Here is a 24,405-nt window from a genome sequence, read left to right on the forward strand (position 1 = left end):
TTTTGGAGATACTACAGTCATCCCTATAAGCGTGTGGTAACTCCTGACAAACACAGTATTGTAGCCAAGTCCATTGTCAGATTATAAGGCCCAATCCATGTAGCCTTTCATGAGTGTTTTGGCTATTGAAGCAAAAGCCTGTCTCAAACCACATTTTGGATCAGAGCTCCAGATCAGGAATGGGTCCCCTGTCATAGAAAATGATAGGATTTGACTGCCTTACAAGGTCATGAGCAGTCATAATGGATCAATACAGAGGATGAGATGAGTATCAGGAGTTTTAATGACATAATAATTGTGTTGTAGGAGTTGTTGTTTGACTTTCTAAAGTAACATATATATTTTCAATGGCTGTTCTTCACACATTTGTTAATGCTCAGCTACCACAGTGGGAGTGCTAATGAGTACTGATATCTGGTGAATAACTGAATCCTACTAGTTGGAGAACTGGAATATGTTTGTTTGATATAACTTAGATATATTTACATATACCTGGGCAGTATTCTTTTCTGTTAACATATTCTGTTTACACATTTAGCCTCCCATTGCAAGAATTCTGGTAAGTTTAGTAATCAAATATTCATATACTCAGGAGAGTGACTTTTTCTCAGATTTATACTTTGTGCTGTCCTCCTGTCTACCAGCCCAAGATTTTGTTTTGTTCTTGGGAGTTTTGGGGCTTTTGTTTGTTTAACTCAGAGGAAAGACCTGCAGAAAAGTCAGCTTGATTTTGCAGTAAAGAGCTGGAGTAGTCCTCAGGACTTATGACTTATTTAAGGTTCTTATTATTGCCATAATCTTATTTCATAGGCTAATCCTTATACCTCAGTTTCCCAGCTAGTGGTAATACATTACTACTGTGAGTAACATGAAGATATATTCAGTATTAACCTGCTGTTCTCAGACTGGGAAAGGGTGGTTTTAGAGAAAGCTGTCATTGTAAGTGGCCTGCTGGGAATCCACACATCTCTCATAGGCCTAATTGTGATGCCAGTTGCCCAGAGGAAGAAACTCCTTTTCCTTCCACACCAGCTCAAATAGCTGTTTGGAAAGCTTTTGGTAACATCACTAAAGGAAAAGAATCTAGGGAGGTTCAGCTTTGAAAGCCAAGCAGACAACATGAAGACAAGGTCCTACAACCTTGGCCTCCATTGCCACACTTCAGAAAAGGCAATAAATATTGTTTCTGACTAAGTATGCTTCCTATGGTGCAGCTAAGTATCCTTCCCAGTTGCATAATGGTTAACTGAACCCTAAGAATGTGCTTGATATATTATTATAGCCCTGATGTAGCCATCAGAGAGTACCAGGCAAACAGCATGTACTTAAAACCGTGCAGTTCTCATGCCCTTCCCTAGGAGATTTTAGTCTGGTTTTTTACTACCTTTGCAGGTTGTCTCTTTTGAAAAGTAATTTCACAGAAACATTCTCTAATCTACAATTAAGACAATCTGTATGTTAAAGGCTAGGGTAAAGCAGAACCTTTTTCATAGGCTAACCCCCCCCCCCCCCCCCCCCCAAGTAATAAGTTGTATATTTATGTAACAAGAGGTCAGATTTATGAGAAATGCTGTTGTGGCTTGTAATTTCAGGTGAAATGGTCCAGCGCTGGGATAAGAAGCACTGGATGCTGACATGTAGTGATGTGCAAGCTCCCCTGTCTGAGATGAGTATATCTCTAACTTTGCTCTAATTATCAATCACTTGATTCATGTCAGAGCACTCACATTTAAATCAGGTTTTTGTGCTATTTAGACAGGTACTCTGTAAACACAGGGAGAAAAGGTGGTTTCTGGAACGAACAGGAACGCTGCCTGAATGGGTGGCTGAGTCCATGTTCTGTCTGAACAAATTAAAAGCAAGAGTCTTTCATGCTAAATTTGTATGGCCCTCTGCACAAATTGCCCAATTTATTTGGGTGGCGAGATGCTTTGGGACACAGGGTTTGATAAATGCATTCCATAGGACACTGCAAGTTGAATTTAAGTATAAAATGAAATTCTCTGTGTGTTGGTTTTGATGTTCTTAATTTAGTCCCTGGTGGACCGCGGTCTGCATTACAAAACCTTCACACATAATTTGGCACAGTTTGGGTGATTTGCAGTCTCTTCCCTCGCTCTCTCTGCAGAGGATGCCTTGAGCAGAGCCTGCGTGGAGGCTGGGTGACCTCTCCTCTCTCAGGAGGGTGGTCTCTTCAGGTCGCTGTTCAGGTCATTTCTGCGGCAGGGTAAGGAAGCTCTGACTGCTGCTTCTTCGCTTGTGTGGGTAAACAGAGGACTTCAGTATCCAGCACTACCAGCCCTTAACCTTCAGAAGCTAAGCAGTCACCGAGGGGGATGGGGAAGAGATGCTAAGAGAAAGTGCAGGGCAAAGAATGTAAAGAATTTTGCTTATCTGTGACAAGTTTCTAAGCGTGTTTGATTATGGTAATAAGGGTATGTCGTTAACAAAGGATTTTGAAGGCATGTACACCATTGATAATCAGCCCTGGCCAAAGTACAGCGAACATTTAAAACTTGATATGGGTTCTTCTTCGATGGGATGTGTTTGAAATACAGCAGCGCTTTAGTGTGAATGTGGAATTTCACTTGATGCACAAGGGTGGGGCTGCGGCAGCTAAGGAAGGAGCTGTATCTACCAAAGATAATGTCCCCATCACAGGCAAGAGATGACTGTAAAACACACACAATTTCCAGTCCTTAAAACGCTCTGTAATTGCAAATCTGCTCATTGTTTTAACTTATCTCTGCCAGTGCTGTGCTGAATTAGTCCCTGAATGGGATCAAGGGAAGAGAAGAGAAAAGGAAGGATGGGAACGAGAAACAGAATAAAGCAAGATAGCCAGAGAAAAGGGAAGGGTGGAGGGGGTTAAGCATAATTGCCCTATGGCTTCATGTGAAATTATAAAAGCTCTTGAACATCCTTGCTGAACCAGCTACAAGAACATTCTCCACATCCCTGATGCATGGGAGGCTTCTAGTCTGGTGCTGTGGTGGGAAAAAGGAAAGAAATGGTTCAGGAGGAATTTACCTCCTCTGTTTGGATGCTTTCTAGTGTGTGTCTTGCCTGGAAACTGTCCCAGTGAATGTCCCCCACTACTAGCTTCTGTGCTGGTCCCCCATGTTAGGTGCTTTGGCTCTCCATCCAGCTCCCCACTTGTGAGATGGGAGATTCACCACCTCTGTGGTCACCTCTTTTCTTTGGCCTGTTTAGCACTGTAGCAGCTGTTCCCACCAACAAGCAATCCATGGGAATTTACTCCTGCCCACCTGAAGCATTCCTGGTTTTGCCTCCTTATCTCCTAATGAGTTTATAATCTAGAACAGAACAGTAGCCCAGCTGTTCTCCAGACTCCTTGCCAGATAGTTTCACTATCAGGCACATTCAGGTGACACACAAGCTACTTCTGGCCCCATGTGGGCTCCTGCGTGGGTGCTTTTTTGAGGAGGAATGGGCTTGAACAGAAATTGTGAAGGCAAATGGAAGAAGAATGAAAACCACCCATGAATGGGACTCTTCAGGTGTGTTCCAGGTATAGTATTTGGGTGCTGGCTGCCCACACCTAAACGTGGTGGATATAACTCGGTATTTCTTCTCCTAGTGCCTTTGGGTTGAAGGAAACATTTTAATATCCACACATCTCTAATAAACTAAAGCTGTAACGAGGCTCTTTCTGTTTGTATTGCTCTTTTGTTGTCTCCTATGCGCATTTACCATCGATTTTTGCCAAACTCCCCTATACTGTTACTATGCAGTTATAAACTGTTGTTATCGAGGGGGACTGAGGAGAGAAAGGATAGCCATAAAATCACTGCTTGCAAACTAACACTGCAGCTCTATTTGGGTGTTTGTCAGCAACACTTGGGGATTATTGCATGTAAGATTCCTAAACATCTTCCAGCCACTGACTGTTTTCTCAGCCACATCAGACAAAAAAGGTATCTATTTATGGGGGATTTAATGGTAAGGAATTAATATTCTGAATCATTGATATCTTCATGGTGCAATTTGCTACCATTAAGTTATTTCTTTTCTCTCAGTGTTGCCTTCTATGAGACATGAGAGGGCTGGTCTGTGTGCCTGATGTCACCTTTCAGGATGCATGGAAAAGAAGTGAAACTCTCTGGAGCTTTCCTAAGTAAGTTGGGACATCCCCTCAGGTCCGAGGAGGGAGGGGGGCACTTGCTAACGTGGGCAGGAACTGATGGAAGCACAAGCACAGAGCTGAAGCTTTGCAAGCTCTAGAAACTCTAAAGCAAATGGCTTCGGTTGGCTTGAGCCTGTGCAACAGCCAGCTACAACCGAATGCTTTATTGCCGTCTGGAAGTGTTTATTTTCTGAACATAAATTCAAGGGACAGATTCAAGGCATGTCAAGAAATAAAGCATATCATCATGTGAGCTAAGCTGACAAGGACAATTTACTGTACCCTGCATTCGTTCTGGGCCAATCGGAAGAGAAGAGGCTATTAACATCCTGAAATTCCCGCTGTTCGGCTCTCCCTGTCCCTTCACTGAACTCGGGAATGGCATGTATTAACCCCTTGAGGGCCTCCAGTGCACGGTGCACATCCAAAGAAGGGACACTTGTTCAGGCCTGGTAGACATATGCAGTATGTCCAGCTCTTATTGACAGCAGCAGCAAACTGCTTTAAGAGCCATGACACGGCCTGTGCTGTCTGGAGGCCCATCACAGGGTTAACATCTTTCCTAGAGGCAGTTTCTGTGCTGTAGATGAGCATTGACTTACCCTGTTTAAATACGAGAGTTCACTGGTCAGCTTGACCTTGAATTCTCTTGCAAAGACAGGAACAAGTTGACATACTGTTCGTGTTTCCAGTGGCTGCAAAGTTCAGGGAATACAATGCAACTGCAGCTCACACGCCGTGAGCATCACTTGGAGAAGAGAAGGGAAAGTTCATCTCCTACTTTTTAAACCCTGCCAGCACAAAAAGTAACAAAACCAGAAGAGAGTCAGGAGGTAAAGCACAAAGGGCACAACAGCAGATACTGCAGAGGAAAAGGTGCCATTCATAGGCAGGAACGTGTTATAATAAGATCCACAAGCAAAAGTCCACAGAGGACTGTTTGCATAGCAGCGTTACAATATCTACATGTGTAAATAGAGGGAACAGACCTTAAATCCACGTTGCAGCAGTGACTGTTTGGTCTTTTACCTGCAGCCACACTGCTTGAAGTATTCCTTCTGACTTCATGAATGCCCTTGTGTAGGACAGCACGATCAGCCCTATTCGAACATTACAGCTCTGAATATGAGTATTCTGTATACAGCACTGCAGAAAGGCAGTGCAGTTATCTGGTCTCCAGCTCGCTCTTTTCATCCTGTCCCTTCTTTACATGGCAAAGGGAACAGTTTCAGCACAACAGCTCGTCTCTGCCTCCTGTTCCCAGTGAAAAGCACAGCACAGCTCTGCCCTCTCTCCAGCCTCTGCATGAGAAAATGTAAGCTGATGGAGCACATGGGGAAAGGGAAACCTGAGAAGAAAACTCCTTATCATCTTCACTAGGTTTTCTTTTAAGTCATGGCTGGCTCAGGTGTATCCTGGTGAGGCTGAAGGCACAGCACACCCAAGCAGCCACAAATCTATAGAGGCAGGAGCAGAACCAGGAGCAGACGCTGGAGCCTGGGTTGCCGTTGGCCCCGCATGCAGCTTCTCTATTTGTTTATCACTGTGCCTGAGAACACATGGAGTAAATCCACACATATTAAAACCACACACTCTCCCCCCGCTGTTCGGTCCCTTTTTTCATCTGGGCCTTAGTCATTGCTCTGTGTTTTGGCACAGAGTCATGCAGCAGGCTCTGTCTAGTATATTGGCATAATGTTCACAGCTGTAATCAAAACATTTTTCCTCCTATCTTCTCCCAAATCACTTGGGGTCTCCTTCTCCCACTGAGGAGCCTGTCTCATTCATTCCCTGGCTACTACACATGGTTTAAGTATTGCAACATTCAGTCCTAGTCCAGAATAATATAAGAGCCACAAAGAGTCATTTATCTGGCATGACATATTTTATGCTCTTGTGTAAGTTTTCCTAAGGGACTTCTGAATGTCCTACTGGGTGACTGTAAAGACACCAAGAACTCAAAGTCATGGGCAGCATCTTTATTACAAGCCCTAAAACACTCAGCACAAAGACAAAGCTGAGTGAATTTAACTTTTCTGATATTAAGATACTACATTGTCTCACCAAAGTCCTTCCAAAGTACCCTTTAAGAGCAAAGCAGTTTGGGGCTGAAAGGATCCTGGTACTGAATTGACCTTAATCTTCTATTACTATACAAATGTTTCTATGCTTTAAAAATGCACCTCCTATTTCTTACTCTGAGACTACCCTAATCTCAAATTAGCCTTCTGAGCAAAGGTCAGGAGTGCAGGAGTGCAGTAGTGCAGTTCTTATTGGTTCAGTTAAAGGAAATAATGCAAAATCACACAGGCTATTGCAGAAGTCTTTGTCAACAAGTTCCTGCATACTGAGAGGCTGCTATACAGTCTGCCTATACAGGCAGATAGTGTGAGAAATTATACATATGTGCATATATATATATATACGGCTAATAGATACATTCACCTTATAGCTTCCACAGTAAAATTCTTGGGCTAGTGCTTCTGATTCATTATTAATACTTGTTTTCTTGTTCTGTTTCTTTGGTGTGTTTACAGCTTAGCCTTGCATTTGTTGTGTGTTTTCCAAAATGCTTGCACATAACAAAGTTCTGATAACTACAAAGCTGTCATACTATTACTCACCAATGCCCTTAAAAATGATGTGAAGTGAAGCAGGATGTACCAGTAAATACTTTGGAGCTAGGGAACTAGCAGGTATGTGGGGAAGGCGCGTTGTGTTAACAGCTGGTACAATGGGGATAATGCATTTGTGTAAAAATCCTCTTTTTAAAGTGATTTTCCTTTCTTTCCTTTGGCTTTTTTTTTTGTTTGTGTCCTTGTGCGTGAACATTTGACCCTGGGGGAGTAGGATGGAAGGATTGTTTAAACACCAGAGAACTGTTTATTTCCATTTTCTCTCTCTTTTTCTCCCCCCGCCCCTTTTTCAGTTCTCTTTACAGGTAAATCACTCGTGATATGGGAGAGTCTCAGAAAGTTCAGAGGTTTGGGGCAGGAAACGCCTCCCCTCCCCCTGAAGTTTGGATTCTGAGCTAAATTTATCTGAATGCTGTCATTTCCCTGCTTTTCCTTCTCTACCTCCTTCACCACATTCCTCTTTCTCCCTCCCCATTCCCAGACACCCAGATCTTATCCTTTCCTTGACCTGCAGCTCCCCCTCCCTAGCCTTCCACAGCTCTAAAATGTCCAGAGGCCACGGCTGAAGGTGATAGTTTCTCCTGTTATTTCTTTTATTCCTGGGCTGTACTATAGCAAGGAATGCTCTGTAATCCTTTGCCTGCAGATTCTGTCTCTGCACTCAGATGTTGAAAGTAGATTCAGTGGCCCCTAAGATGAAAAGGCAGCAGTGGTGCCCAGAAGGGGCTTGCTGGGTGCGACCACGCACTGGTGATGCAGCAAAAACCCCATATAGGTACAAACCATTGTGATTTGTTTTGGGTAAAAGGATTCTGAAATAGGTGTGGAAGTTGGACCGAATATCCAGCCTGCTCCTGCTTTCCCTGATGCATTCTGCTCATGTGCATCACTTATCACTATCTCGAACAGGTCTGTCCTGGTATGGACTACACAGAGTTCAACAAGATCCCTCTCTTCTTTAATTTCCTTTATTCCTTATATATTATCGCCTTGCGCTGTGGCTATTCTAGTTTTCCACAGAAGTGGCAGGCAGCCAAAGACTGGAATCATTATTTGCAAACTAAAAATAGAGTCAAGATTTATAGGAAGAAAACAGATATGTCTTATTATAAAACCATGAACAAGGATTGGCACTAATAGAACGGTTTATTCCTTTTTGATACTGCTTATTGTAAATCGCACTCTTTTTGGGATATACACTAGATAGTAACTGTACAGAAACATTTCCTTTACTTGAAAGTGCAGCTTATTTGTTGTAAAGACTCGATTATTCAAAGGAAGCAATAAGAGATGAGGTAGCTCCTCGGAACTTTGTGTATTGTTGGGGTGGAGAGTTTGTCTAACGAAATAAGTATTAGTGATCTTCTTCTGCAGGTCACTGCTGATAAAACATGCAGTGGGTCTCTTTGCCCAGCAAAAAAGATGCCCCATGAGTTGCACTTCTGATTAATATTGCTTGATATTATAAAACATGAGTATCACCCCCCTGATCTAACTCATCTTAATAACACTCCGCACACTGTCTCCTTCCTCATGGGCTCTGGGGGGCAGCAACAAAGGGGGAAAAATAAAGAGGAAGGGGGGAAGCTTAGGGAAAGAGAGGGAGAGACTTTCACAAAGAGTTAAAAAGGCCTGATGAAATCCTTACAATGTACACCATATGGCTTGACATTTACCAGATTAGTTAAACATTTCTACTGGGGATAAATATTCCTGCACATCGATGTAAAGAAATTGCATGAGACAAGGGCACATACAGCATATTTATGCCATGGAGTAATCTCTTTTTTTTTTTTCCCCTTTTCCTTTTTTCCCTCCCCTCCCCTTTGCCTGCAGAATTCAGGTTACTGAACATGTAAGGTCCCAGAGAGCTAAACCCGAACAAATTCCTGCCTGTCAATGTGACTGCAAACGCAATCCCCCTCCCAACATCACCCCAAACACACTCAAAACTCTCACCCAAAAAAGTTTCGAATGAGCAATCTTGCTATAAAATCCCCCAACAACTCTATGGAGAGGCTAAAACATTAAAGTTTGTCACAATCTATTTCAGGATTCGGGCTGCCTGTGGAGAGATGACTGTGATGGCTGCCAAACTGATTCAAGGCGGGTTGATGCAGAGGAGGTGACTGCTGGTGCCCGTGTCTGGTGTAGACTACTCTGCTCCTTGGTGAACAGCCCTAAAGCCATAGATTTCATTTGATCTTTGCAAAGGCTAACATTTGTCTGCTGTCATTTTAGTAAGATTGATGACAGGCTGGGGTAGGCGAGGAGGAGGGTGAGTGCAATGGGAGGAAGGCTGGTCCCCACAGCCCCTATGGCTGTGGCCATGCCTGCCTGGAGTCACTGGCCCAGACCCTCTGGTGGGCTGCAGCAGTGGCGAGGAGTCGCTCCTGCACCTCTCCAGCAGTAATTGTGCTGGGTTCTTGCAGCAGATTGCAGGAACTTGGAGACATAAAGGCACCATTCTGCACCTTATATATCTTAATAGATTATCCGTGTCACAAGCAACACAGAGCAAAATGTTATGACAACCATAAGAATGTAGTTTACTGTGGCTTAATGTGGCTGGGCAGTGCAGGGTAAAGCTATCAAAAAATGCTTGTATTTTTTGTATATTTCTGAGAGAAACTAAGCGATGTGGACATGCAGCTATTTTTATACAAAAGCCTGACTTTTGGCAAACTCTTTCCAGGCTATAGCAGAAAATGCTTACTCTTTGTATTAGCAGTAGTATCACGGTGCCAAACTGGAAATCATATGCTTTCCCACTTGGAATTTTTCTCGCTAGCTGATGTCTGAGTTGATGTAATAGGGGAATCTTCTACAAAGGACACATGTCCCAAACAGGGCATCCAGTCACTGGCTGCAGCATGCAATACGCCCCGGAAAAAAACAGCTTTCATTTTTGGGCAGGATGAAGTCCATGTATCCTTTTCAATGAATGAATGAGTGAATGAATGACTATCAGGGCTGAAATTTGATCTTACTGCAAAATCCCAGTGATTCAGGTTCCACAAGGCGCATGTGTGCACACAAGAGGGATCTCGGCTCTTCTGGGTAAGCAGTGCAGTGCGCTAGGGGAAGAAGGTGTACGGATAGGGTTACTGCCCTCGTGGGTCAGGAAGCCAGAAATGTACCTGCACATCTTAATCATTAGGTTGGAAAACACTGAGGTAAGGGCTGGAAGAAGCCCTAGACCCTCTTTGGGAGCTGGAGGGGAGACGGGTGCAGGAGCAGGTAACTTTAACAAGCTGGAATTCAAAATATGCCCAACCTAAAGCCCCAGGCTGGGACATGTACGGGCTTGGTGGAAGGCTCAGCTCCAGCCCCTCCTGTTGAGATTTATAGTGCTGAGATTGATTCTGTGTGGATTTTAACCACACAGTGTCCCATCAGGACAAAAAGACATCGTGTGAGGATGGGATTTCAGCTGCAGCTAGGGAAAAATGCAGTGTAGAGTATGAAAACAAGCTGTATGCTGCTTATTGGAGGTCAGAGATGAGCAAATGGGAGGGCTGGCTTGGGCCCCACATGAACTTTGCACTTGTGTGATCGCGGGTGGCTGAATAGATAAAGAATGAGCCAGAGAGATAAATACACATAGAGAGAAAAATAAGAACAGATAATGAAGTTGCAGTATATTTCCTCCTAGTGATGAAAGGCTAAGAATGAGTTATAGATTTTTCCTTACGATAAGGACAGATAATTCTTTTGAAAATCATTCATCTATAAGATACTGAGATATTGTTTAGGTCTGCATTAGTATTAATCTAGCTCTTTGCCTCTCCATCTCAGTACTTCAACAGGTGAAAACATGCTGGTAGGGACCCTAAAGGTTTCATGTGCACGTGGATGCATTTCATCCTGTGGATGAGGTATTAGTTTTTATTGTAGGCAGCTGAGAAGAAAAGGGGCATGTTTATCCAAGTATCTCAGGTAAATGTGACATGTCTATTTATGCATTACCAGAGTTTAAATCTTCATTTGCTCAGGTCCTTAATGTATGAGTAGCAGTTGCTGTAAGTGCTACAAGATCTGTTTACTGCTCTGGGATATAATTAACTTTAAAGAAAATGAAAAGAAAGAAAGGAAAAGTTGATGCCTGTATGAAGAAAACAACCCCATCTGACAACTTTGATGTAAGAAGAGCCTTCTCCCTTTGACTGCTCTGGAGATGCTGCCTCATCAGGTGGGTGTGCTCAGCCCTTTCATCCCCGCAGGCAGGGCTAGATAACATTTGCATGTCTCAGAGATATGACATGTGTACAGTACATGTGTGTGAGGGTGGGTAGCCCAGGCTCAAAAAGAGTATGCAAGATAAAGCAGCATGGCTTTGTCAGCTGGGAAAGATTAAAGTCCTTGATTTTCATAGAACCTCAGACTAGTTTGGGTTGAAGGGACCTTAAAGCTCATCCAGCTCCAACCCCTGCCATGGGCAGGGACCCCTTCCACTGGAGCAGCTTGCTCCAAGCCCCTGTGTCCAACCTGGCCTTGAGCACTGCCAGGGATGGGGCAGCCACAGCTTCTCTGGGCACCCTGTGCCAGTGCCTCAGCACCCTCACAGGGAAGAACTTCTTATTATCTTATCTCAGTCTCCCCTCTTTCATCTGAAAGCCTTTTACCCCTGTCTTATTTTACATCTAGAGAAACGTGTTTCACATTAGAAACAGCATTATTATTATTATTATTATTATTATTATTCCTATTTTACTGCTGTTGCACTATTCAGTACAGGCCTATTCCTCACTCCACCTCCCCAGAGGGGCAGTGTGCTGCCTTGAGGTGAGGGACCCATGTGGAATCATCTGTACCTGGTGAGGGTCAGCTCCCACCTCTCCTCACAGCCTCCAGCTCTCCACAAAGCCACCTTCATTTGAGGAGATGGTGTTACTATTAGGGACAGGCATGGGGCTGAGAGGAAAGTGAAGGCAAGCTGGGGATGGAGCCTGGGATGTGCTGTGGGAGCCAGGAGCAGAGGGGATGATGGTGTGGGTTGAGCACCATGTCCATGAGGAATGGCTGTTTGCCTGCAAAGCCGCTTGCGGGTCAAGGGGACTCACATTTCTGCTGAACAGTCCAGTATATCTTCACCTTGTGTAATCTCAGCTGGACCCTTTGCTGTCATGCTCCCCACCTGTAAAACCTCTGCTTTTGAATCTTAAGAGAAATCTTTACGGTGGTCAGTAAATCCTAATGTTGTGCTTGTTCTGTTTTATGAGATTTCCACTAGCACTCGGCTGTGGAGGTTTGTCACTTGCCCGATCTAACAGCTCTAAGGACACAGCAGACTTAGGCTGAGGAGGGAAGAAGTCAGCTGGCTCCATCTTGTTTAAATGAGCTTCAGGTTCAGTACATTAATGTGCTAATAAGGAAGTCTTGTGTTCCCACACTGTTCTTAAAGGCATTCTCACACTGCTGACCTGACCTCTTTAATCCTGGCTTTCCTGAAGGAAAAGCTGATCCACCAGGCCTCCTATATCTAAAATGGGATGAAAGGAAGAGATGGACCTATTTCTATGCTGGAGTTTCTCAGGTACCTCAAGCAGTCTTGTTCTTTTTCTATTCATCTCTCATTTCCCTGGGAAGGAGGGGAAAAAAAACCTCCTGGATGCAAGGGCTCAAATCACTGAAGATAAGAAACAGCAAAAGGAAATAAAGAGGTCACACACCTAAGTTAGCTTATGATTAAAAAGAAATTACTGCGGCTATTTTTAATTTGTTTAAATATATTACTTTCTATTAAAAAGGTCTTTATATCTCACTAAGTATGAGATGAAGTGTGTCACCAGAGGAAGGTTTTTCAGTTTTAGTCTCTTTTTCTCTTAAACAGAAGTCAGAGAAACTCCACTGAAGCCACAAATGTGAAGCCAGTAGAAATGGCAGCACAGTGGGACTTCTCTGCAACACATTGTGGTTACCTTCCAGTAGGGCCTGTTTGCAGGAATTCAAGGAAGAAGAATGGAAGCTGTGTACAACAGGTCCATTGTGGTCTGTGGTACCACATAACCCCAGAATACTCAACCTTAGAATGTTGTGCAGCCTTGAGATGCAAAACGCTGCATCCCAGTCCAAGGTACTTGAACCCCAGCCTAAGGAGCTGGTGGGAGCCCTCTTGGAGGCTTGATGTGCATCTAATACATGAGTTGTTCTGCCAGGGCTTATGCCTGTCTTAGTTAAACCTGCCAGGCTATGGATATTTCCAGGCTACACCTGACAGAAATTAGTAAGGATAGTTGTAAATGAAGTTTTGTAATATCCTAAGTCTACGAGGGAGCTTTCTAAATCAGTTCACAAGCTAAACAGTGATCCAACTGTTCTGAGGCTTTCCATGAGATTGCTTGGTTTTCCGTTTTCCCCCCTATATTTTCAGTTCTGGAATATCTCTTTTGTTAAATGGAGTGCTTAAGAGTAAACATAGTGATTGCAGTCTCTGGAAACCTGTGAGGCTACGAGAGAAATCCACCATAGCGTTTCAAATAAATAAATAAGTCAAAGGTTTGCTTAGGAATTTGTCACAAACCTCCAAAACGATGCAAACGCCCTCAGTTTCTTGTTTCAGTCCCAGCTGGAGAAGTCAGGCCAGAATCACTGAACATTTCACCAAGTCTTGCTAACCTCCTGAGCTGAGTTGTGAGAAATTGTTCTTGACATCACATGAGCTGGGCCACAAGGCAGGACTAATGTGATATTTGCTGTCGAAGCATGTTTCCTAGGAAACATGGTACTTAGAGCGCTCAGCCCTCCCTGCCACCCTTCCCGCATCCTCCAGTTTCACCCGTTCCCACAGCATCTGCAGAGGGCAGGGATGTCTCCTCTGACCCCCAGACACCCTCAGTGTGGACCTCCCGCTGCAGTGTGATGCTTCCCAGCAGCCCCATGCACCCAGCTGAGGGCTGAGTGGTTGTGGAGGTTCTGATTCACCCATCTCATTGCCCCTTTTACTGTAATTTATCCATTTCCCTGCCTTTTCTTTCTCCAACAGTCTGCAATGGGAGCAATAGAGAAGCTAGGCTACATCCTTCAAGACTGATGCTGGAGAGAAGGAAGTTTGAGCCTTCCCAGCAATCTTAACATTCCCTGTTGAAGGGAAACTGGTGGAAAAATGATAGGAAAATCAGCAGATTACTTAAGACTTCACTTGCCATGAGGCTCCTCATCTTTTTTGACTGCAGTTTGCAGTACAGTAGTTATTATAGTACAGGGATTTTTAGATCATTGGGGTTCCCCAGTTCATTCTCACAATTTCATCTAGTGGCTGTAGATGCTGTCCTTGACATCAGACTCACATAAATGATTCCTGTCATTCAGGCCAAACTTTTCAGCAGGATAGTTCCCATTGAGGATGAAATGAATGGAATCGGTTCACACATGTTAACCAAATGCAAATCCTTAGATGGAAACTCATGGTCAGCTTTTTCCAAAGCTATTTTCAGAACTTCCACAAAAGACTGTGCTGTGATTATATGTATTCATGATATGTATATCATGTATTCAGCTCAAACAATATTTGAATGATGCATTTAGAATTCCTCCTAAAAAAGGACCATGCTTCTGTAAACTGCATCATATTTGTAAAAGAGGAAAAAGAAACCTAGCTTGCTTTTCCTTTCTTTCTCTCTTTCTTTTTAATATACCATTTCATAAGGCTGTAAGAATTGGTGTTAATGCTACGTTACACACAGACACACTTCTACATAATCATATGCATTTGCATGTATGCCATACATAAACAACCCTATGGAATCCCGACTCTTCACTGTTGAATTTGTCTACTTGTTTTTCAAAGCAGAGAAGCCCCTGGTGTCAAGCAGTTGATGTTTTTTACTTTCACTGGACTGTAGAGCAAATACAGCCAACAAAATAAAGCACTCGGGGGGTTGTAGGTTGCTTTTTGTTCTGCTTTTCTTCTTCTTCTTATCTGGCCATTGATAACTACCTGTTTTCCCACTGTCCTCCACTGATAAAACAGCATTCTTTGACTCTGTCATTAAGTGTCCTTCATGTTGCCAGTACTGATTTCCCCAAACCCTTGAAGGCCAAGTGTATCACCTCCGTGATGCTCCCTGACTTGGAAAACAGGAGAGCTAAGGTTGCTACTGCCAGGCATTGGTTACCCCACATAGTAGGCAAGAAGACAAGTAGCCTTAAGTCACTGGGCTGATTCATTTATCTCTGTAATGTCATTCTCTTCACCTTACTACATGTTTGTGTAGTGAAGCTGTTTGGCCAACATGCCCTGAAGGCCTTGTCTGAGTAATGAAAGTACAGAGGGTGGAAAAGAAATCCCATTCTGGATTGGTTAGCTCTATGTTCAGGTTCTGATGGCACCCAAAAGATTGGGTTGGCTTTTTGGTGTGCTTTCAGTTTCAGAAGAGCAGCATCTACTGGGTCTTGCAAAGCCATCAGAACTTCACTGGTGTAAATCTGGGCAGAATTTGGTTCTCTGTGGCCAGAGAAGACAAATCAGTAATACTTCTGTTCAAACCCAGGAAAAGTTTCTTCAGAGCATTATGATCATGGCACAGATGATGTGAATCAGCTCCAGAGAAGCAGCATCAGCTTAGCTGAGAATCTCTATAGAAGTCTCAGGTCTGTACCAACCTCATAGATCAGCACTTTCTATTGTTGAGTCATGCTTTTCTTGCATAGGAGCTATGATGGCTTTGCAAATCAATCTCTACCATTATGAAACCACATTGCTCACAGAAGGCAGAACTCTTCTGAATTATGTTAGAATACCCAACATGCAAGACCCTGGTGGGTCACCCAGACCATTCATTCACTTTCAAAGCACTTTAGCAATGTCAATCCTCATGGCACCATGTACAATATATGTCAAGAGATGTTGTTATCCCCCACTGCTAGCCGAGGAAAGGAGATTACAAAGCCACAACTTGAGTTATTGTTGGAGGCAGGACTGGAACTTGGGATTTCCTGGACAGATTACTAGTCTTCACTTCCCCCTCGGTATAACTAGCAGTGTCCTGGGTCTCCCTTATTCCAGGGCAAGAACACACTTGAATACGTTTTCTTTGAAATTGTCTGGTTTGGGATCACTTCTGTCGTGCACTTCTGGCTGTTAATGATCTGTTGTCTGCAGTGGAATGCTCACTAGTACACTGTAAATCATGAACAGATGTAAAGGTGTCAATTCGTGACTACTGATCCAATCCCTCTGGATTCCCGAAATCAGCTACCTGCAAAACTTTGGGAGACATGTCTTGGAAAACCCAATCCTTTGTGACTCTTTAAGTTTTTGTTCTTGGCTGCTAGCCATTCAGAGGGATGTCTTACATCCTTGAGATGAACTTAGTGCAGTCCTCATTGACCTAGCAAGCCATTTTTTCCCCCTGATGACAAGCTGGGATCACGTCTTGTAATGACTACTGCAAGGTTGTCTTGTTAGGGAAAGGGCTAAGGTGGGATCGACTTTAATGACAATGAAAGCACCTCATCAAATCTGATTCCTTGGTTTCCCAGTCATGGCTCTAGAATTTGAGCAGATGCAGACTTAGTAAATCAGTCAGTCAAAAATTACATCAGTTGAAGTATAATGTTCATGGCAGTCCAAAAACCTGAACATGTAGGTGATTTGGAGGGCATTTTGTTAACTCTTTAATTGGTCGTTTGAGTGCTGGAGGCAGTAGCTAATTGCCTGTAGGTCAGAGTAGTCCTAGAGCTTAGGTAAATGTATATTGTCATATGTCACATTTTCACATGGCTCCTTTGCACAGGTTGGTAAAAATGATTGCTGTATAATTAAAATTAAGACAAGGTGGGGAAAGTGATTCAATTAAACCCCCGAAGCCATTGCACAAATTATCTGAAGTACCCAAAACTAATGAATAGTTAAAACTAGTTTTATCTTTTTACTCTTCATTCTTCACTCCTGAGGGTATTAAAATGGCTGGAGTCTCTCTCCACAAGTTCTCAGAGGTAAGGTTTTGGGTGGGCAGTGCAAGCATGAGTCAGCGCAGAGGAATCCAGGCCTTTTAAAATACCAGCACACAGAAACTGTGTTGCCTGGTTGTTTTGAATTGAAAATAACCAGACCTTAAGCACAAGAGACCTTTTGGTTTCTCCACCAGCCCAGAATTATTTTGAAAACATCTGCAATATTTCACTCTGCATGCAGCAGGTATTATATACCAGGGAGGGTGATGACAGTCAAAATAAATGAGATATGTTGTAACCAAAACATCCCCAGTTTTACATCATACATTTCACAACCCTCGCAAGCATCCTGTGCTTTGACTTGAAGGCTAAAAGGCATGTGGTAGTTTTACAAATGTCTATTAGTATTAACAAATATGTTCCATTATTAGACAGCATGCCACTGCCCCAACCTCCTGGTGCAAGAGGTGAGTTAATATGGCTTATAAAATATAAGAGCACTGCAGGCACAGGCTATGGAAATAAGAGCCCTGGCTAAGCAGGAGGTCTCATTACATTTCGTGGGACAACTTACTAGAGGCCTGAACACGAGTATAAAAGCTGCCTCCCAGCTAAGGCTTTTTATGGTTCCTGTCCTTTCCCAGAGCAATACAACTTTAGGAGGTTTAGAACAACAAGGTCTGCACCTTTGGATACCAGCAGTGTGTTAATTCTGGCTGGGTTTAAACACAGAGGTGAAGGAGAGAATTAAGATACATCTGTTTGTGCTATCCCTGTGCTTTTTTAACAGGGGTTTTTTGATGGTTGAAAGTAGGGAGCACTTAGGAGTTGTGTTTTTGCACAGTTGGTTATTTCTGCGTGGCTCTTTGCTGCTAGCTGTAAACCTCCATTTCTGGGAAACAGAGTGTTTCGTAGCCAGGAGTGCCCGAAGAGGACCTGATACACTGGAACTGTACAAACAGCTCACCTTAGGAGGAAAGAAGAAAGGAGTCTTGCTAATTTTCATTAGAACAGATATTGCCTTGGAAGATATTCAAAATACACCTTAGTAGAAACTGTTTCCAGCCATCCAGGTAGAGGTGTCTGTAGGCATTGCCCCTTGCAGGGTGGTGTAGATGTATAGTATAGATAAAGAACACAATAGCGCCTTTATGCTTCCACCTCTTTGAATGTTACTCTTGTTCTGCATTTGAAAGTAACAGTTATAAAACCCATCCTGACCCTTATTCAAAGTTTAATCAGAAACCTTAAATAGGAACTAATTTATTATCACAGGTAGCATATTCATATAAGTACTAGCTTTATCAAGCCATGAAAATCCCTGCTGAGGACCAGGATGATTCAGGGAATAGTAGGTTATGAAAACATGATGATGTCAACTTACTAGATGAGTCCTTCATCAATGGGTAAAGCTTCTGTGGGTAGATAAAATAAACTTTCCCAAAGACTTCTGTGATCAGAACCCCAAGAGATGTGGAGAACAGAGTAGAGAGAAAGGAGAAAACTGAAACACAGGAGGTGTTCCAATCACGTGAGGTCTCCCCTTTCCCATGCTCCCTAATGGAAAAGCAAACAGCCATACTTTGTTAGGAGTGTCCTAAAAAGTATAAATTATACATGGGTAAATGTCTCTCCTGGTGTTGCAGTCTCCCTACCAAAATACTTTCTGCAGTCCTTTCGGGGTGTGTGTTCAGCCTGCATTGCTGGTAACCAGAGACAAATTTTCCACTGTTTCTTACCTGTGATTGAAGAAAAACACTGCTTGTGTGATTAAAGAGTGTTTAATGTAGCCTTTTCTACATACCCTTGGTCCGAGACCACCCAAATGCTATGTAAAGTACTGCCTGTGACCAGTCTAGGTTTTCCTTCTGCTTCATGCCATAAGAGACAGTCTGTAGTTGCTTGGTTTTATAAATGCAGATTGAGATTTTAGAAGACTACCAACGACCCCCCTCACCCCCCTGATTATGGTATAGGCTGCTGCTGATTGCACCAAGAGAGCACTGAAATTCCTGCTCCGCACATAGGAATCTGGAAATGACTCAAGAGTGCTTGGGATGCCTTTGTGGATTCTCTCTGTGTGTATATATAGAGAAAGTATTGAATTACTTTTATGTAGATGTATATGGCAAAACCATACTAAACTAACACGAGACATTCTGTGACAGATTCACAATTTTTCCTCTGTGTATAGAGAGCAATTCAAGGTCATGGCACCAAATACGTCTTTTAGAAGTACCTCATTTCACTACCTATGGAAGGCTTGGACCAGGGCCCCATATTTACTACAAAATTACATATTTTAAGATATTTAAATCCAGTATTTTGATCTGTTAATACGGACCTTGCCAAAGAAAAATACTAATCATTGCCACCAGCCATGTCTATTCACATATCAGATAATGAGTACATACATCCTCTGATTGAGGATGCAGCCACTACTGCTGGTGGAGGTGCCAGGATCACAACCCCTGCCTGCTAGGCTTTGTGGAGAAGCCCTACACAATGTGCCCATGCTCAGAGCAGTGGATGATAAAGGAACGTGTTAGAGAAACTGCCTTAAAAGACTCTGGAATTACAAAGACAGTGAGAGAGACTTTCCATAGACTTTCTGGAAATACCCTGTGAGTCACTGGTAGGTTCCCCTGGGAACCAAAGGAGCTAGTAGGAAGATGGTAATGGCTTATTAAATTCTATAGGGCATGCTTTGATGGTGAGGGGTGGGCCCATGGCATTTCCATGCGTTTTCACTAGCTAGCAGCAGAAGGGCATGCATGTTGTACTTCCTTTGGGGTACATTTTACATACAGTGAGAAGGATGTGAAGGTGGTTGCCTTCTCCCAGAGAGACTGGAAACACTGAATTTCCCTCTGGACTAGCACTCCTCTTGATATGCATCAGTGTTTTAATGGTATTCTATTGTAAAAAGGAGGTTTTAAGAGGTGTTTTTAGTGCATGAGACAAATCTCATCACCGGTGAGTCTGGGGACCCATCATCCCTGTGTTATCTCAGGGAGGCACAGTCCTTACTCACATTAACTCATGTGCAAGGACCAAACTGCTTGAGGCAACAGTTCTTGTATCAGCCCGACAAAAACGCTGAGATATGAGATACTCCTTTGGTAGTGCAGTCACCCAAGGATGCATCTGGATCTGGAGAGTAAAATCTGCCTTGCCATGAGCGGAGAAATTACATTGATGATACAAGCTTTGCAAGGGATATTGTCCTTTGGGTGTTCCCACCTTCTCCTGGCTTATACATAAGACAACAAGGCTGAAAAGACCCTGTTGGGTACCCAGAAAGGAACAAAGTTAATAATGATCAGCATGCAAAGACAGATTAGGCATGAGTAGTGGAATTGACTTAATTGCTTTATGCAACTTTATGACTCTGTTTTCCTTCCTGGTGTTTTTTGGTAGTTATATCTTAGTAAAAGAAATCACCGTTCACACGATAGCACTGTGCAAATAAATACCCTGCAATGTTGCAGTGGTTTTGGCGGCTCACAATTAGCCTTGATAACCCAAAGGATGGAGGCTAGCATATGTCATCGGTGGAGTCAGGAACAACATGCATCTTTGTGTCTATTTGCTTATGACAAATTTCTTCAGTCAGATGCAGGCCAGGCTGAATTTAGCCATCTTGGCCTTGATATTATCCATGTGGCTAAAATTGCCAGTCCATTTACCCTGGAAATTATTACACTTGTGCACTGCCAAGTGCACAGTTGTGCTGCTCCTTCGCTTCATGCTGTTGTATGTTAAATGTACCTCTGAGTCTTAAGCAAGTCTAGATGGAATGTATTTTTGCTTAAAATAAATTATTGCTGGGGAGGGGAATCTTTTAGTGTCTTTTCAGAAACTACCGATATTTGTCATTTTCTTCTAGCTTAGGTAGTTATGACTTAAAGGAAAAGAAGGAAGTAAAGGGGCTTACGTAAGAATTCCGATGGCTGATCACTCAGTTTTCAGTGGGAAATCTGCTTTAGTGAGGGCTAGAGTAGGAGCTACAGCTCCATAGCCAGAGATCAACGACTAAACTAAGTTTGTGAGCCATAGAATGAGCATAATATTTAGACCTTATGCAGGTGCTGAAGATAAGTGTGATTATCTGGAGATGAACAATAGATCTGCTGTATCTACAACAGTAACTGTTTGCTTGGAAATAGATATAGAGAGACTGCTGTACTTGAACAACCTGTCTTATGTCATCTGAATGTTGGGATGCTCAGGGCTGTGCATTGCATGAGTGCTTCAGAAGATGGAAAGGTATCCCTGAAAAGGAGCCATTGGGGGCCCCTCTTCTTTGGGAAAACTGTTGGGATCTGCATTCTTGAGAGGCATCCCAAGCTGGGGAGGAGGTGTTTGTTTTCAATTAGCTCTTGTCTAAGAAATAGAGCTATTTCCATTAGGAAAACTACTGTAAATGACAGATTCTTCACTGTTGTTCGCAAAGCAGAGAGATTTTGTTAGGGTCACCCATTCTGCAATAAGGGTTTTCGTACAATTTCCTGAGGAGATAGTCTTGTGTCTCTACAGGGAAGGATTCATCTCTCTGTATGATCCTTCTTTTAGGTAGGATAAGGAAAGCAACTGCAAGGATTAAAGAGCAACAGTTCTTATGAAGGAAACAGGCTATCAGCCATCTCTGGAAACCAGCACTGCCTGTCAGGGAGAAACTGTTCTCATCATACAAACCACACATTTCAGTGTGCTCTTGCAAGGCAAAGGTTGAGCATAATATATACCTATATCTTAGTTAATAAAATCTGAACACAGGGCAGAAATATTATGTCCTTTCCTGCTTGTTTTGCAGAAGAGAACAGAGGTTTGCTGGCACCAAGAGAAATGGTTTTTTTCCTTTGGCTTTCCCTGTCATTTTTCCTCTGTGGAAAGGGGGAGACATTCTGGCTGTAGCTGCATCTGTTTTCACTATTACCAAGAACAAACCTTCCATTTTCCAAGTGAACTTAAGGTCCAAGCTCAGTTTCCTTCTATAAATCCTGAATCTTTCTCACATGATCGGCGGTTCTTGTGATGAGCATGAGCAGGGAGCCAGGAAGGGCAGCTCAGCTGTCCAATGTAAAATCTTTAGGCTCTTTCCCAAAATTCCCACAATTTTAGGGCAAGCTTTCTATTTATGACAAGGTTGAGTTATGAAAGCAGGGGTAGCTTGGTCAGTGTGCAATGTGCTTGTGCTCTCAAACAGATCTGGATGACTGGTCTGTTACGTGCTACCTGATGGAAGACCCTCTGTTAAGAGTAAGCCTGGTAGTAGCTGCAGGACCACTGCTCTCTTGCATAGCCTTGGGGCATGGGAATGCACAACCAGTGTGCATGGGGGCAAGTCTGCCTGAAACATTACAAATGGTAGCTGAAACATCAGGTGCTTTTTCACCCCATTTTTTTCCTGTCTGGTTTCCTCCATTTCCCATCAGGACAGCATTTTTTTAGTCTCTTTTTCCCCTCCATCTGGTATTTGCCTTCTTCCTCTTTCCTTGCAACCCACAAATGTTTGCTGTTCTCTCAGGCACACTCTTGGGCCTCCAATGCTGTTTCATAAGTGGCTAATCTTGAAGGGGCAGGTCTGCTCTGTTGGCCACACAGCAGGAAGTGGTGGTTTCACTCCCGAGCACTGTGGTGAGGTCTCCTCCAGCAGCAAAGCCCCATCTTCCCCTTAGACCCTTCCTGCTTCATCCCTGCACTGGGGGTGAGTCCTGGGCAATGGGGCCAGGGAGGTCCCCTCTGAGCAAAGATGATTAGATTAAGTTGAAAGATGTGAGAGAGACGGGGTGGACTAGACAGGAGATAGATTATTCTTATGCTTTGCTTGAGTAACTTGAATTTTTAAGAACTTTGCTGGTTTTCTTTTGTTTTGCTATTAGCTGAAGGTAAATACCCCCAATTTGAGCAACACTCCTTTATTACAGCTGGACACTTGGTATTATTTCTGCACTTTAACACTTTATGCATTCTTTCAGCCCAAATGTGAGTGTTCTTTCTAAAATCTTCTTTCTAGGAATAAACAAGCCTATAACAGGCATTGCTGAGCTGTTTGCAGCAGACAAACACATAAGAGTTGCAAATGCAGCCAAAGACAGATATCAAAAAGAAATAGTCTCGAAATGTTTGGCACTGTTTGCTTACCTTTGGAGTAGATATCCTGTTCCTCCTCTTCAAGTGTTTCACGTTATTTTTTTAATAGAGCTGGGTGAGCTGGTATTTCTACTGCTCAAGCTGTCTCTAAACTTGTATTTCCAACAGTGGCAGCAGATTATGAGACGATACTTATGGAAATGACATTATATCATTCTTTAAAATACCCATCCTGCAAGGCAAAATCTGCAGAAATTACAGGACTAAGAGGCCTCCTTTGAGAGGCAGAAACTATTTTAACTCGTTATTTTTAGAGCTCTGCAAATCACATATTTTTCTCTTCACTGGCAATCCAAAAAAAAAAAAATATTGGAAATTGTAATAAGTTTTTTTAAAAAAAAAGAATCCTTCACAACTTTTTTTTTTTTTTCCCCCATAAAATGGAAAGTTGAAATATGTCATTTGTAGGCAAATGAGATATTTCACTTAAATTTCAACCATTTCTTTTAGATCCTTTTCTTAGAAGAACCATTAAACACAGAATGGCCTGTTGCCGGCTGCCTGCCCGCGTGGAATGGATATGGGTTCTTGGTCAGGACACATGCTCTGGAGCATGAACAGTGACACAGGAACACGCACAACTAAATGTTTCTGTAGTTGGTTGAGCCGCCATGAACATGGGTAACCATGTGTCTGTGTCTGCACTTTGCTCCCACCTCCACCAAGCACCACAAGCATCACTGTTCAAAACAAAACAAAGAGGTTGAATGATCTGGAGTATTTCAGAGGAATAATGCTGAAATCTCCCTGTGACTGCACCTTAAATCAGCCTATCAAGTCAACTGCCAGAGATAGGAAGGTGCTAGTGCTGTGCCAAGCTGTGTGGATCACCCACCTATGGGGCACTGATGCCAGGATGCTGCCCTTCCGTGCTCTGCCCACCAGTGTATGGATAAGTAATGGGAATGGCCTTTTTCAATGAGGAGATGGTGCTGCAAACAGAGCAAACAGCTCCGAAAGTTTCTGGTATTAAGGAAGGTTGAGCACTGATTTCATTTTTATGGGACGGATTTTGAAGAGGGTCCTAATTGGTTATAATCAGCCATTAAAAATGGATGTGGTAGGGAAAGGGTGGATAAAGGAAACGGTAATGGCAGAGCAGTAATTCCACATGGATTAAGGAGAAACTGACATGCAATATAGCACAAAAGAAAATTTGTCGGGATTTGCTTTGGCTAAAGCTGGCTTTATAAACAGGAATACAGCTCACTAGAGACAGGTCTAGTGAATAAAAACAGGCACAGGAACTTCTTCCTTACAGCTGAGTGAAAGGGCAGCACTACGTAAGGCAGATGCTCCCTTGTCTTGCCTTTTCATGCTGTACTGTGCCCTGCTGTGCCATAGTTTCTTGTGTCACCCTGTCTGGCAATGTGTACCAGAGGGAGAATGAAAGTCAGCACAGGAACCCCTCATTCTGTAAGGTATTTCCTTGGAGCTATCAATGCCTGGCTGCTCTTTCCTGTCCTTCCCACTCTTGTTGCTTTGTAAACCTTTTCATTTGTACCTGGGCCCAGCACCAGCTGAGCCTGCTCTGAACCCTGCCCATGGCAGGGGGTTTGGAACTGGATG

General features: G+C 43.1%; 2 long non-coding RNA genes across 3 annotated transcripts in view; both read left to right on the forward strand.

Annotated features, from left to right (window-relative positions):
* LOC133214117 (uncharacterized) overlaps positions 1–10,969 on the forward strand; it is a 66,268-nt gene extending 55,299 nt beyond the window's left edge. The window contains exons 3-5 of one of the 2 annotated variants that reach the window (XR_009725993.1): positions 1,593–3,532; positions 4,041–4,138; positions 10,779–10,969. This is a non-coding gene — a long non-coding RNA (uncharacterized LOC133214117). Of the gene's footprint in view, positions 1–1,592; positions 3,533–4,040; positions 4,139–8,836; positions 9,097–10,778 lie in introns of those variants that run through there. The other variant, XR_009725994.1, reaches the window with a different exon arrangement.
* A 638-nt stretch (positions 10,970–11,607) lies between these two features.
* On the forward strand, positions 11,608–23,153 carry LOC133214193 (uncharacterized). Its single transcript, XR_009726030.1, has 4 exons — positions 11,608–12,319; positions 12,617–12,774; positions 15,291–15,375; positions 22,566–23,153. It is a non-coding gene; the product is annotated as an uncharacterized LOC133214193 (long non-coding RNA).
* The last annotated feature ends 1,252 nt before the right edge of the window (positions 23,154–24,405 follow it).

This window comes from Neopsephotus bourkii, unplaced genomic scaffold (assembly GCF_033783945.1).
Source record: "Neopsephotus bourkii isolate Nb327-2 ecotype Australia unplaced genomic scaffold, CSIRO-AGI_Nbou_v1 NB_873, whole genome shotgun sequence".
NCBI lineage: Eukaryota > Metazoa > Chordata > Aves > Psittaciformes > Psittacidae > Neopsephotus > Neopsephotus bourkii.